The following is a 12,495-nucleotide window of genomic DNA, read 5'->3' as shown; positions in this document are numbered from 1 at the left end:
TGCCTTCCCTACCACTGTTGTTTCCGGAGCCAGCCCTGGGGCTTAGTGGACAATAGATTCTGGACAAACATTTATCCGGTAAATAAACCGTGAACAACAGGAAGTGTGGTAGAAGGAAAGGATGCCTTCCTCTGTTCCGGATTCCTGTGCAGTTCAGGCTCTCTGAAGGGAAGGGGGAGGGGAGGAAGGGGCCGGCTGTTTGGCTGTTTCTTTGTATCCTTCGTGTAAGTGCAATCCTGTCCTGTAACTGGCACAATGCCTTCAAGCTCCATCCATGTGCCACAGAACAGGATGTCCTTAGTTTTCAAACCCCCAGGCTCTTAGGTTGTGTCTGCACGCCTCACTGTCTCTATGCGCCTGCCTGTTGATGAACATCTGAGGTGCTCCCTTCTTCGGGCTGCTGAGAGTGAACTCAGGCCTGCAAATGTCTCCAGTAACTAAGCCTACAGATGAGAAACCTACTAAGGGTACTGCTGTACGTCCCAAGAGTGGATCGGGACCTTGTTCTCAGTCCTTCTGGATAAATATCCAGAGCTGGGATGGCGGGATGGCTGTGTCTTTTCTTTCTTTCTTTCTTTCTTTCTTTCTTTCTTTCTTTCTTTCTTTCTTTCTTTCTTTCTTTCTTCCTTTCTCTTTCTTTCTTTCCCTCCCTCCCTCCCTCCCTCCCTTCCCTTCCTTTCCTTTTTTTTTTTTTTTTTTTTTTTTAATTTTTGAGACAGGGTGTCTCGGAATAACTCTGGCTGTCCTGGAACTCCCTTTGTAGACCAGGCTGGCCTCAAACTTGGAGATCCACTTGCCTCTGCCTCCCAAGTGCTTGGATTAAAGGTGTGTGTCACCACCACCCTGATGTCCTATCTACTCTTAATTTGAGGAACTCCATAGTGTTTTCCCTAGTGGCTGCACACCTTCCCAAATCTGCCGGTGATGTTCAAAGTCCCACATCCTCCCTCCTCCCTCTCCTCTCTCTGCTAGGGATGGGACTCGGCCTCTCCTATGCTGAGCTACATTCCCAGCGTCCCTTTCTTTTCCTTTGTTTTCTCATGTGTATCTATCTGTGTGTGGTGTGGCCAAGTATGCATGTCCATGTAGGTCGGGTTGACCCCAAGTAGATTCCTTGGTTACTCTCTGCTGTATTTACTCAGGCCGGGCCTCACTGAACCCGAAGCTTGTTGGGTTGACTAGCTTATCTAGCCAGGTTGCTGTGGGGATCCCCTGTCCGCCTCCAAATGCTGTGATTCCAGTGTTCCGGTGGTCACCATGCCTGCTGGCTTTTGTGTGGGTTCTGGAGATCCAAATGCTGCCCCTCACACTTGCACAACAAATCCTTTATACACTGACGGCTCCAAGTCCTCTGCACTTTTTAATGGTAGCCGTGCCAGGAAGTATGAAGCGGCATTTCATTGTGGTTTTGACTTGCATTTCCCTGTTGAGATGTGATGTGGAGCCTCTCTGAGAGCCTCTGCCTCTGTCTCTCCCTCTCTTTCCCCGCCACCCACATCTTGTGTGTGTGCCCACAATGTTCTTGTATGTGGAAACCAGAGGTACAGACAGAACATAGTCCTCCATCACTCTATACCGGATTTCTCTGAGACAGCATCTGTCACTGAACCTTAAGCCTGCTGATTTGTCTTGACTGATGGACTAGAAAGCCCAGGGGAATCGATCTTCCTGTCTCACCTCCTGGTTCTGGGATTACAGATGCACACTGCCTTGCCACCACAACCCCGCAGCCACTTAAAAAAAATTCTGAGGGTGCTGGCAGCCAAACTCAGGTCTTTATGCTTGTATAGTAAACGTATTACCAGCGTTGCCACCCCCACCAGCCCTGCTCATTGTTACCAGTGTTGCCATCACTCCTCCCTCCCATTGCTGGCTTATATTTCTTGGAGAAATGTCTATTCAAGTTCTTTGGTCACTTTAATTTTATTTACTTTTTTCAGACAGGGTTTCATGATGTTGCTGTGACTGGCCTGAAATTCACTAGGTATATCAGGTTTGCCCCTAACTCTCGAGAGACACAGCTGCCTCTGCCTCCTGAGTGCTCAGACTAAGGTGTGCACCACCTCACCTAGCCTTTTGCTATTATTTTTAAACTTTGTTTTTATGTTATTTATTTTATGTTTATTGGTGTTTTGCCTACATGCATGTTCATATCTGATGCCTGTAGATATCCAAAGAGGGTGTCTGATCCCTTAGAACTGTGAGCTGCCACGTGGGGGCTGGGAATGGAACCCGGGTCCTCTGGAAGAGCAGCCAGTGCTCTTAACTGCTTAACTGCCAGTGCTCGTCTCTCCAGTCCCATCTTTGACCATTTGAAAATGAATAGTTTTTTTCTGACCGTTACATTTTCTGTGTGGCATTAAATTCTGTCGTTTATAAAGTACTGTATTCATGGAGAGCCCTGGGTGCACAAGTCTCATTCTGTTCTTACCATAACCTTGAGATATAGGTACAACCCAAATCCACATTTCCCAGAAGAAGCACCAAGGCCTGAACAGGTCAAATCACATTGCCATGGCCACACTGCTGGTAAGCCATGGAGCCTGAGTTGGATAAGGACATGGGAAGGCTGGAGAAAATCCATCAGTGTCTCTTCTAGAGTTCTTTACGGTAGGAAGAGAATAGCTGGGGGGCAGGGGCCAGCATCTGCTAATTTCATCCCTGCTTCAACCAGCTCGGGAGCCATGCCCACTCCATTTCTCTCTCAAAATTGAATTTTTACTATAAGAAATAGTTGGCACAGATGTTGAAGGACCCAAAGAGGCAAAGCCGCAACGCCGAGTAGCCAGAGTCAGTCCTGGAACAGCAAGGAACTGTGAGAATAAAGGAACTGTGAGAATAAAGGAGTTGCCAGAACTCAGAGAGGTCCTGTAGCGTGAATGTCGTCTGGTGATTCAGAGGAGCAGAGGGTCCTCTACGTCACCTGTGCCACAGAGTCCTCTGAGGAGATGGAATCTGGGAATTGGCCCAGCCCACTCACTGCACTTGGCCTCTGTGACGTTATTGACAGTAGTGTACACATGAAAAAATGCTTTGAAGCCGGGCATGGTGGAGCATACCACACAGAGAGGCAGAGGCAGGCGGATCTCTGTGAGTTCAAGGCCAGCCTGGTCTACAGAGCGAGTTCCAGGACAGTCCTGGCTACACAGAGAAACCCTGTCTCAGCACCCCCACCCCTTGCAAAAGAAAATGTTTTGAAAAATCTTCACACCACACCAGGAAGAAGTAAGGTATTACTAGGATTCAGCAGAACGGTGCCCTAATCCACACCAGCCGCGTTCCACATTTAGAAGCCAGGTCCTGTCTGTGTGCTTGCTTTCCTGGGTCTCTGTCCTCAGACTTCCCAAGGGGCCTAGTGAAAAGGTCAGGCTGCCTGGTTGGGAGCCGCCTCTCCTACCCAATGGTGGTATCATCATCATCCTCACCATTAGCATTTTTTTTTAAGATAGAGCTTTATGTAGCCCAGGCTAGCTTTGAACTTGCTATATAGCCGAGGGTGACTCCTTCTGTTTCCACCTTGTGAGTGCTGGGATCACAGGCGTGTACTGCCACACCTAGATGTCCAGTATTCTCGAGGAGACAGAGCAGCGAGGTGGGGTCGCAGAGCAGGTTATTACTTCTGCCACGGTGGCCAGCCAGGCTGCAGGAAGTTCAGTCCAGAACCTCTGCTCGGTGATCCTCCTTTGCCATGTCTCCTTCCACATGGCTGTTGCCCTCACTGTACCTCAGGAAACAACCCTCCCACATCTTAGAGGAACCTCCGTCAGTATGACCTGCTCTCCTGAGAGTCCAAAAGAGGTAGAGAGGACGTCAGGACTGGTTGAGAATGCCTGTGGACAGCGGTGCAGGGCAGGTGGAGGACTTGCTAGGCTTCCCTCTCCTGCCATCTGCTGGGTGGATAAGAGGATTACAGTAGGCGGGATGGCCATGAGAAAAGAGTTTTCAGGGGGAGGAAAACAGCAAACGCAGGACCAATCTGTGCTGATATTCAATCCCGAGCAACATGCTCCCGGTCACTTCAGCTATGCAATCAGCAGTACACAGAAACCTGTGGCGTTTTGGCATCTGCCAGGACTGTGTCACCATAACTATGTTACCAGCTGCAAATGCCATCAGAGGCTGGCCTGTGGAAAAAAAGTTCAGAATTCACAGACATTCATTTAACCCCCCTCCCCAGGGTCAAAGCTTTTAAATGGAAAATTCTAGAAGTAAGCAATGTTTAATCGTGCCTCATTTTGGATATTATGACGAATTTGGCTCTGTCCCACGCAGGACATTAACCATCCCTTTGTCCAGCGTATCTGTGTGAACATATGCTAATAGCCATCGCGTTTGTCAGAGTGACTGCCACGGTCGCCCATGCTTGTGTCCCAGGTGCCTATATTTTCCTTGACAATGTCCTCAAAGTGCAATTTTGTTATGGTCCATCTATCTTATTGTTGCTGTTAGTCTCTTCCTGGGTCTAATGTGTACACTAAGCTGTGTGCTAAGTGTGTGTAGAAAAAAAAAGCACAGTGTAGGTAGGGTTGCTGTTGTCTTCTGTTTTGAGCACCCACTGTGGTCTTGGAAGACAGCCCCTCAGGTGAGGGGGAATAACTGCACGCGTGCAGAATAGGTGCTTGCTAACTCGAGACAGCAGGGATGAGGTGGCTGCAAAGACCTGCTCTGGAGGGGTGTCCTCTGTTGTGTAGATTTGGAAGGCAGATTGGTTTGGGCTCATGGTTTCAGAGGTATCAGTCCATGGTCAGCTCATCTGTTCTTTCTGGACCTGTGGTGAATGTCGCAGGAACTTTCCTTGGGGAGATGGAAACACATACTTTCTTATCCCAGACAAGGCACCGGTGGTCAACCAAAGGGACGCTTCTAGCCAGGTCTACCTTGGTGAACCAATGAGTTTGTTTGGCTTATAGGATCATGGGTGAGAAGTTACTTACAGGAGTGGAGGTGACTCCACAACAGTTGTATTCCTGGAGCATCTCATCCTAGCATGGGTAGTGACTTCCTCATAGCTGCACCGAGTCTCCCCTTCAGTTGCGCTTCCACACTCCGTGTGTGCTAGCACTTCCCAGGTCTAGCGCAGCTGCCAGTGGGTACAGACTGGAGTCCAGTGACCCTCCTCCTCACCTGGCTTTGTGAGGGAAGAGAACAGGCCTGATCCTGAGGGTCACCTGTGAGCAGTAACAGCTGCTCCGATGGAGACAATAATAGCTGCTATGGTCAGAGGGAAGCATTCCACAGCAGGGCAGAGCTTCTGGGCAGGAAGATTGTGGTGGGGAGAAGCTGCTCACCTCCCAGAAGCCAGCAAAGAGAAGAACGGGAAAGGGCTGCCCTCCCAGTATCCCCTTCAAGGACAAGCCTCATTTCCTCCCACTTGGCTCTACCTTTTAAAGGTTCCACCACTTCCTAATAACACCACACCCTGGAACCAACCCATGAGGCTTTGGGGACACTTCAGATCTAAACTATAGCCCCTACTGGAGTCCTGCCATCAAACAGTACCTCCGTGGTTTTCTCTTTCCCTAGCCTCTGGTGATTGTTTTTATTTCTGTTTCTGTAATTTGACTCCTCAGAGTACCTCGTTCATCCTTTTGCGACTAGTTTATTTCAGTTATCACAATGTCATTAAAGTTCATGGATCAGAATGGCTTTCTTTGACACAGCTGAATAATATTCCATTGTTTGTATATGTTACATTGTGTTTATCCACTGACGATGTTTCCTCATTGTGACCACGGCTAGTAATACTTCTATGACATGTGTGTGTAAGTATCCGCTTGGGTCCTGCCTTCAGTCTTCTGGGTCTGTACCTAGAAGTGGAATTGCAGGGTCAGATTACATGGTGTGTTAGTATTTTTGTTATCATGACAAATAACGTATAGAAACAATTTAAAACAGGAAAGATTTATTTTGGGTCATTTGCAGAGGTTTTAATCCATGATCTGCTGGCTCCATTTCCACGGTCTCTCAATACTGTCATCAATTATCTAATCAGTGTATTAGATGTCCAACCTTTTAATATTGTAGTCTCTGTTGGGCTGTGTTCATCCAGGGACCCACAGGTTGACGTTCTGGGTTCACCCATAGATAAAATCAGAGCCTTCTTGATGTAATTGCCTCCCCAGAGCCCATCAGGGGTAGCAACCCCTTTAATACATCCATTTTTTTTGAAGCATTTAGCATGCAATCACCACATGTGACAAGCCTGTATTTCATCCTTTTAGGACCTGCCATGCTGTTCCAGGCAAACACTTTACACATGCCCTTTCATTGACTACTCGAACTTCTGAAAGGAAGGACCATTGCTCATTTCTTTTCTTTCTTCTCTTTTTGTTTTGTTTTAGTTTTTCAAGTCAGGGTTTATCTGTGTAACAGTCCTGGCTGTCCTGGAACTCATTTTATAGACCAGTCTGGCCTCCAGCTCACTGAGATTTGCCTGTCTTTGCCTCCTGGGTGCTGGGGTTAAAGGCGTGTGGCACCGCTGCTTGGCTTATTGTTCATTTTTTAACATACGTGAGGAAATGATATATAAATCAGAGGGAGTTAGCTTGCCTGTAGCCAGAGACCCAAACAGTGAGAGAGTAAGGACAAAAATAAACCCATTTCACATCACAGGGTGACTCTAATGGCTTAGGTGTTACCCTGGTGTGAAGCAGCTAGGACTGCCTTTGCGGGTGTGAAGCAGCTAGGAGTGCCATTGTGGGTGTGAAGCAGCAAGGAGTGCCTTTGTGGGTGTGAAGCAGCTAGGAGTGCCATTGTGGGTGTGAAGCAGCTAGGAGTGCCATTGTGGGTGTGAAGCAGCTAGGAGTGCCTTTGTGGGTGTGGAGCAGCCAGGACTGCTGTTGCAGGTGTGAAGGAGCTAGGAGTTCCTTTGTGGGTGTGAAGCAGCTAGGAGTGCCATTGTGGGTGTGAAGCAGCTAGGAGTGCCTTTGTGGGTGTGGAGCAGCCAGGACTGCCGTTGCAGGTGCGAAGGAGCTAGGAGTGCCTTTGTGGGTGTGAAGCAGCTAGGAGTGCCATTGTGGGTGTGAAGCAGCTAGGACTGCTATCACTGGTGAGTGAGAAAATGGTGCAGCTACTGTGGAAAATGGGCTGGCATTAATGGCAGTTAAGTGCAGCATTGCCATCTGCCCCAGCAATTCCATTCCTAGGCATTAACACTCCTCCCCAAATAAAAACAAAACTTCTAAAACCAAACCAAACCAAACCGATCGTGAACTTTCATAACATACAAGTTATAAAAGTCAAAGGGCAGAAACAGCGGAGAAGCGCCACAGTGAATCGGCAGAGCGTGGCGCATCCCCATGGCGGCTGTCACTCAGCTGTAAGAAGGAAGGAGGAGACCAGCGGGTGTTAGAATGTGGGTGAACCCCCAAAATGATAATTCAAAGACGCTGTCTACAAGAGGCCTTTTTGCGTGATTCCATTCACAAAGTTTCCAGAATAGCCAAGTCCACAGACAGAAAGCAGAGCAGAGGTCAGCAGGAGCTGGAGAAGAAAGGGCTGGGGAGTGGCAGTGTGGAACTAGATTGTGTGAGGCCTGTCAACAGTGTGAATGTTCTAGAACCTCTGCATGCTGTTCTTCAGATGCACACACACACACACACACACACAGGGGAACAATTATTGGATACTTTTGGTTGTTTTAAAGATAAGGTCTTATTTGCCCATCAGGCTGGCCTAGAACTTAAAGTAATCCTCTTGCCTCAGCTTCCCAAGTGCTATGATTACAGATATGAGCCACCAAACACAGCTTCTTTTTTCTTTTAAAGTTTTTTTTTCATTAGCATACAAAATAATGAGTTTCATTATGAATCATTACAGGCTTTTTGGCAGGAATGTCACCTGAAGACTGTTATCAGAAGAAATTCCACAGAATGACTTAGACTGAGTGAACCATTTCTTTATTCTGTTTGAACGATTTTTGAATATAATTATGATTAGAGTATTTCACACATTCCAAAACCTACAGAAAATACAACACCTACATGCCTGTCATACATAACAGTGGTTAACATTTTGTCATATTTACTTCTGATTTATCCACTTAAACAGTCAAGCATTGCAAATACAGGCTGGGACACACGCACGCACACACACACACACACACACACACACACACACAAAATTGTCTAATAGCCAAGAGTCGGGGGCAAGGTCAGCATCTACCACTAGGAGCCCCATTAACTAAATCCATGAAGCCTGTATTCCATACTGTTAAAATGGGTTTCCTTAAATGGCATTAGGGCTGCTGAGAGTGGGAAGGCGTGTAGTGTAACTGCTACGGGCCTTTAATCTCGTTTGTTTCCCAGTTTCATTAGTGTGGTAAGGGGTGTTATAAAAAAGACCCACACCCAGGTGGTTTAAAACAACACAGATGTATTCTCCCATGGTGCTAACGTCAGGGGGACTGCTTTCTCTGGAGGCTCTGAGGGACATCTGTTCCCTGTTCTTTCCAGCTTTTGGTGGTTGACAGTGGACCTGGATGTTCCTTTGTTGGCACAGCACTCTGACTTCTGCTTTCCTGTGTGATATCTTCTTATGGTGGCTCTGTCCCCAAGAAGACACAGCCCCTGGAAAAGGACTCACTCGAGTCAAGAGAACCCGTTTAGCCATTATATCTGCAAAGTCCCTGTTTCGTGTGTGTGTGTGTGTGTGTGTGTGTGTGTGTGTGTGTGTGTAGACACAGTTTCTCTGTGTAGCCCTGGCTGTCCTGGAACTTGCTCTGTAGACCAGGCTGACCCTGAATTCATAGATTTCACCTGCCGCTGCCTCCCGGGTGCTGGGGTCAAAGGTGTGCGCCACCACCGCCCGGCCTTTATTTTTAATCATCTTGAAAGACAGTGGATTTCCTTATCGCTTTTTCCCATATACTTAGCTTTGGTTGGCCTCACCCTTCCTACTCTCGGTATTGCTCCTTTCAAATGATGTGTTCTTTTTTTTTCTTAAAGATTTATTTATCTTGCATACAGTGTTCTGTCTGCATGTAGGCCTGCACACCAGAAGAGGGCACCATATATCATTATGGATGGTTGTGAACTGGGAACTGAACTCAGCCCCCCCATATGATGTGTTCTATCAGCCCCCCAAAAGGCTCTTATTTTCTTCCCCTCGTGAACACCTTTCTGATTTTCTGGTCTCTATGCACAGTCAGGCTCACAAACACGCACATAAAAATGAGAAGCTAGGTAGGGCGGTGGTGGTGCACGTCTTTAATCCCAGCACTTAGGAGGCAGAGGCAGAAAGATCTCTGTGAGTTCGAGGCCAGCCTGGTCTACAAAGGGAGTTCTAAAATAGTTAGATACACACACAGAGAAACCTGTCTCAAGGGAAAACATAGATGAAGAGGAACAGGTTACATTAAGTTACAAGAGCTAGCGGGACAAGCATAAGCTAAGGCCGAGCATTCATAACTAATAATGTCTCCTGATTTGGGAGTTGGTTGGTGGCCCAAAAGAAAGCCCGATACAAATATGTACTGACCATTTATTTCCTTGTTGCTTAGTTTTTCTTTCCTTAGACTAAAAAAATTCTAATTATATGTATATGTGTGTGTCTATGTGTGGGTGTGGGCATGTGAGTGACGTTTCCTGCAGAGGTCAGAGGGCGTCTGATACCCTGGAGTTGGAGTTACAAGTACTTGTGAGCTGCCCAACACGGGTGCTGGGAACTAAACTCAGGTCCCCTGCAGGAGCAGTCAGTACTCTGAATCACTGAGTCATCTCTCCAGGCTCAGTGGCTTGGTTTTTCTCAGTTATTTGATATTCTGGATATTAATATTTTGTTGAATGTGTAGTGAGCAGATTGTTTTCCTATTCGGTAGACTGTGTCTTAACTTGATTATGGTTTCCTCTGGTATATAGGATCTATTTACTCTTAGGAGGTTCCATTTATCAACAGTTGGCCTTATTTCCTGAGCAACTCCAGTCCTCTTGAGGGAGTCCTTACCCACGCCGACATCTGAAGCATTTTATTTACTTTTTCCTCTGATGGTTTCTGAGTTTCAAGTCTTATATGAAGGTTTTTGACTGATTTGGAGTTGATTTTTGTCTCAGGTGAGAGGTAAGGCTCTGGTTTTGTTTTTCTGCATGTAGATACCCAGGTTTCCCAGCACCGTGTCGGAGGCTCTTTTCTCTAGGGAGCATTGGAAACAAATCAGGTGGCTGTAGCTGCATGCGTTTGGATCTGAACCTTCTGTCCGTTCATCAGCATGTCTGTCATTGTGCCAGCACCATGTGTTTGGTTCCTAGGACTCTAAATACAACCTGATTAGTTATGGGGACACCTCCAGCCCACCTCCTTGCCTCCAGATTACTTTAGCTATCCAGGATCTTTTGTGCTTCTAAATGAATTTTAAGATTTTTTTGGCAGAGAATGGGGAGGAACATGATTAGGATTTTGATGAGGATTGCATTGATCTATAGATAGCTGTAGGTAAGAGACATTTTCAGAACATTGTTTCTCCTGATCCATGAGCATGGGAAATCTTTCCACCCCATAGTGTCGCCTTCAGTCTCTCTCTGTCTCTCTCTCTGTTTCTCTCTGTCTCTCTCTCTCTGTGTCTTTCTCTCAATGGTGTATCTCAGTGTGGCTTTAGAGCCTGTTATGGAACTTTCTCTGTAGACCAGGCTGGCTTGAGCTCACAGAGATCCACCTGCCTCTGCCTCCCGAGTGCTGGGGTTAAAAGCATGTGCCACCTCTGCCCAGCTTTCAATGTCTCTCTTGTTTTAAAGTTCTCATTTTATAGAGGTCTTTTTGTTTTCCTTTGTTAGGTTTACTTCAAAGTGGTCCCCTTACCTGAGGCTATTAGAATGTGACAGTTTCTATGATTTCTTCCTCAGCATATTTATTATGGTTGGTAGGAAGGCTACTGACTTTCGTGTGCTAATTTCATATCCTGTAACTTGACTGAAAGTGTTTATCAATACCAAGGGTTTTTTAGTGGAGTCTTCCTCATCTTATATATAGACTCTTGTAATCTGTAAATAAGACAGTGGAGGATGAAGGAGCAAGGGCTGGAGGGTGTGTGCTAGGATTTTAGTTACTGAGATTTGGAGCGGGCAGGAAACAGGGTGGGGAAAAACAGAAATTTGTGTTAGATAGACTTTGACAATGATCCAGGGAGGGGCTGGAGAGATGGCTCAGAGGTTAAGAGCATTGGCTGCTCTTCCAAAGGTCCTGAGTTCAATTCCCAGCAACCACATGGTGGCTTACAACCATCTGTAATGGGGACTGGTGCCCTTTTCTGGCCTGCAGGCAGACACACAGAATATTGTATACATAATAAATAAATATTTTAAAAAATAATAATCCAGGGAAAGTTGGCACACGGAGGGGTGCAAATCTAAGACACAGTTCCTGGGAATCTGTGGTGTCTTTTTAGGTGAAAACCCGAGGCGGAGAGATGTGTCTACTGTGTGCAACTTCTTTTCCAACAAAGAGCAACAGGAAAATGGCTCTGTGTCTATATTTCCTTCTGTTAAGATATGGGCATAAATCATGAAGTTGGCAATCTAGCTATGGCTGAGCAAGTGAACTGGACTGCGGTATTCAAGGAGTTTGTTGGTTTCACTAGCGAGGCCTCAAGATGTTGGAGCCTGGGCTGGAGAGATGGCTCAGAGGTTAAGAAGCATTGCCTGCTCTTCCAAAGGTCCTGAGTTCAATTCCCAGCAACCAAATGGTGGCTCACAACCATCTGTAATGGGGTCTGGTGCTCTCTTCTGGCCTGCAGGCATACAGACAGAATATTGTATACATAATAAATAAATAAATTTAAAAAAAGATGTCGGAGCCGTTGCTCCATCTAGTGGTAAAATCGAGATGCGTCCTGGCCATTTTCCAGTGGCTGGTATTCCTCTGTGGCTTGAGTGTGTGGCTCTTGTTTTGGTCTCAGTGCTCTCACGTTACTTTCTCTTCGCTAAGTTGTCCCTTGTTTCTTCCAATGCATTTGTGACTTCACTCAGCACTTCCAGGCAATGCAGGATGACTTTTCCTATCTCTAGATCCCTAATGAGTCCTCTTTCCCCACCACTTTCCATTAAGTAAGAATGCTTGCCCAGCTCTCACGAAAAGCTCAGTTCAATCCCCAGTGTAATCCTGGCACTTGCATAAAATAAAACAAAGCAAAGCAAAACAAAAAGTTCCACATTCACAAGTTCAGGAATTTGGATATGTTTGGGGGCCATTATTAATATTAATATTAATTTCAGGGCTCTTCTTCTTCTTCTTCCTCTTCCTCTTCCTCCTCCTCCTCCTCCTCCTCCTTCTCCTCCCCCACTTCTGAGACAAGGTTTCTTTGTGTAGCCCAGAATGTCCTAGAACTAGCTCTGTAGTCCAGGCTGGCCTCAAAATTACAGTGATACACCTACTTGCCTCCCAAGTGCTGGGATTGAAGGGCTTCTTAAAACAATTTCCACTCAGAAAATTCTGTGTGCCCCTAGGTATAAAGGTTTACAAAACATGTCCCCAGGGACTGAAGTGATAGATGGATAGTGGTTAGGA

Source organism: Arvicola amphibius, chromosome 4 (genome assembly GCF_903992535.2).
Source record: "Arvicola amphibius chromosome 4, mArvAmp1.2, whole genome shotgun sequence".
Lineage (NCBI taxonomy): Eukaryota > Metazoa > Chordata > Mammalia > Rodentia > Cricetidae > Arvicola > Arvicola amphibius.
This window is presented reverse-complemented; position numbering follows the sequence as displayed.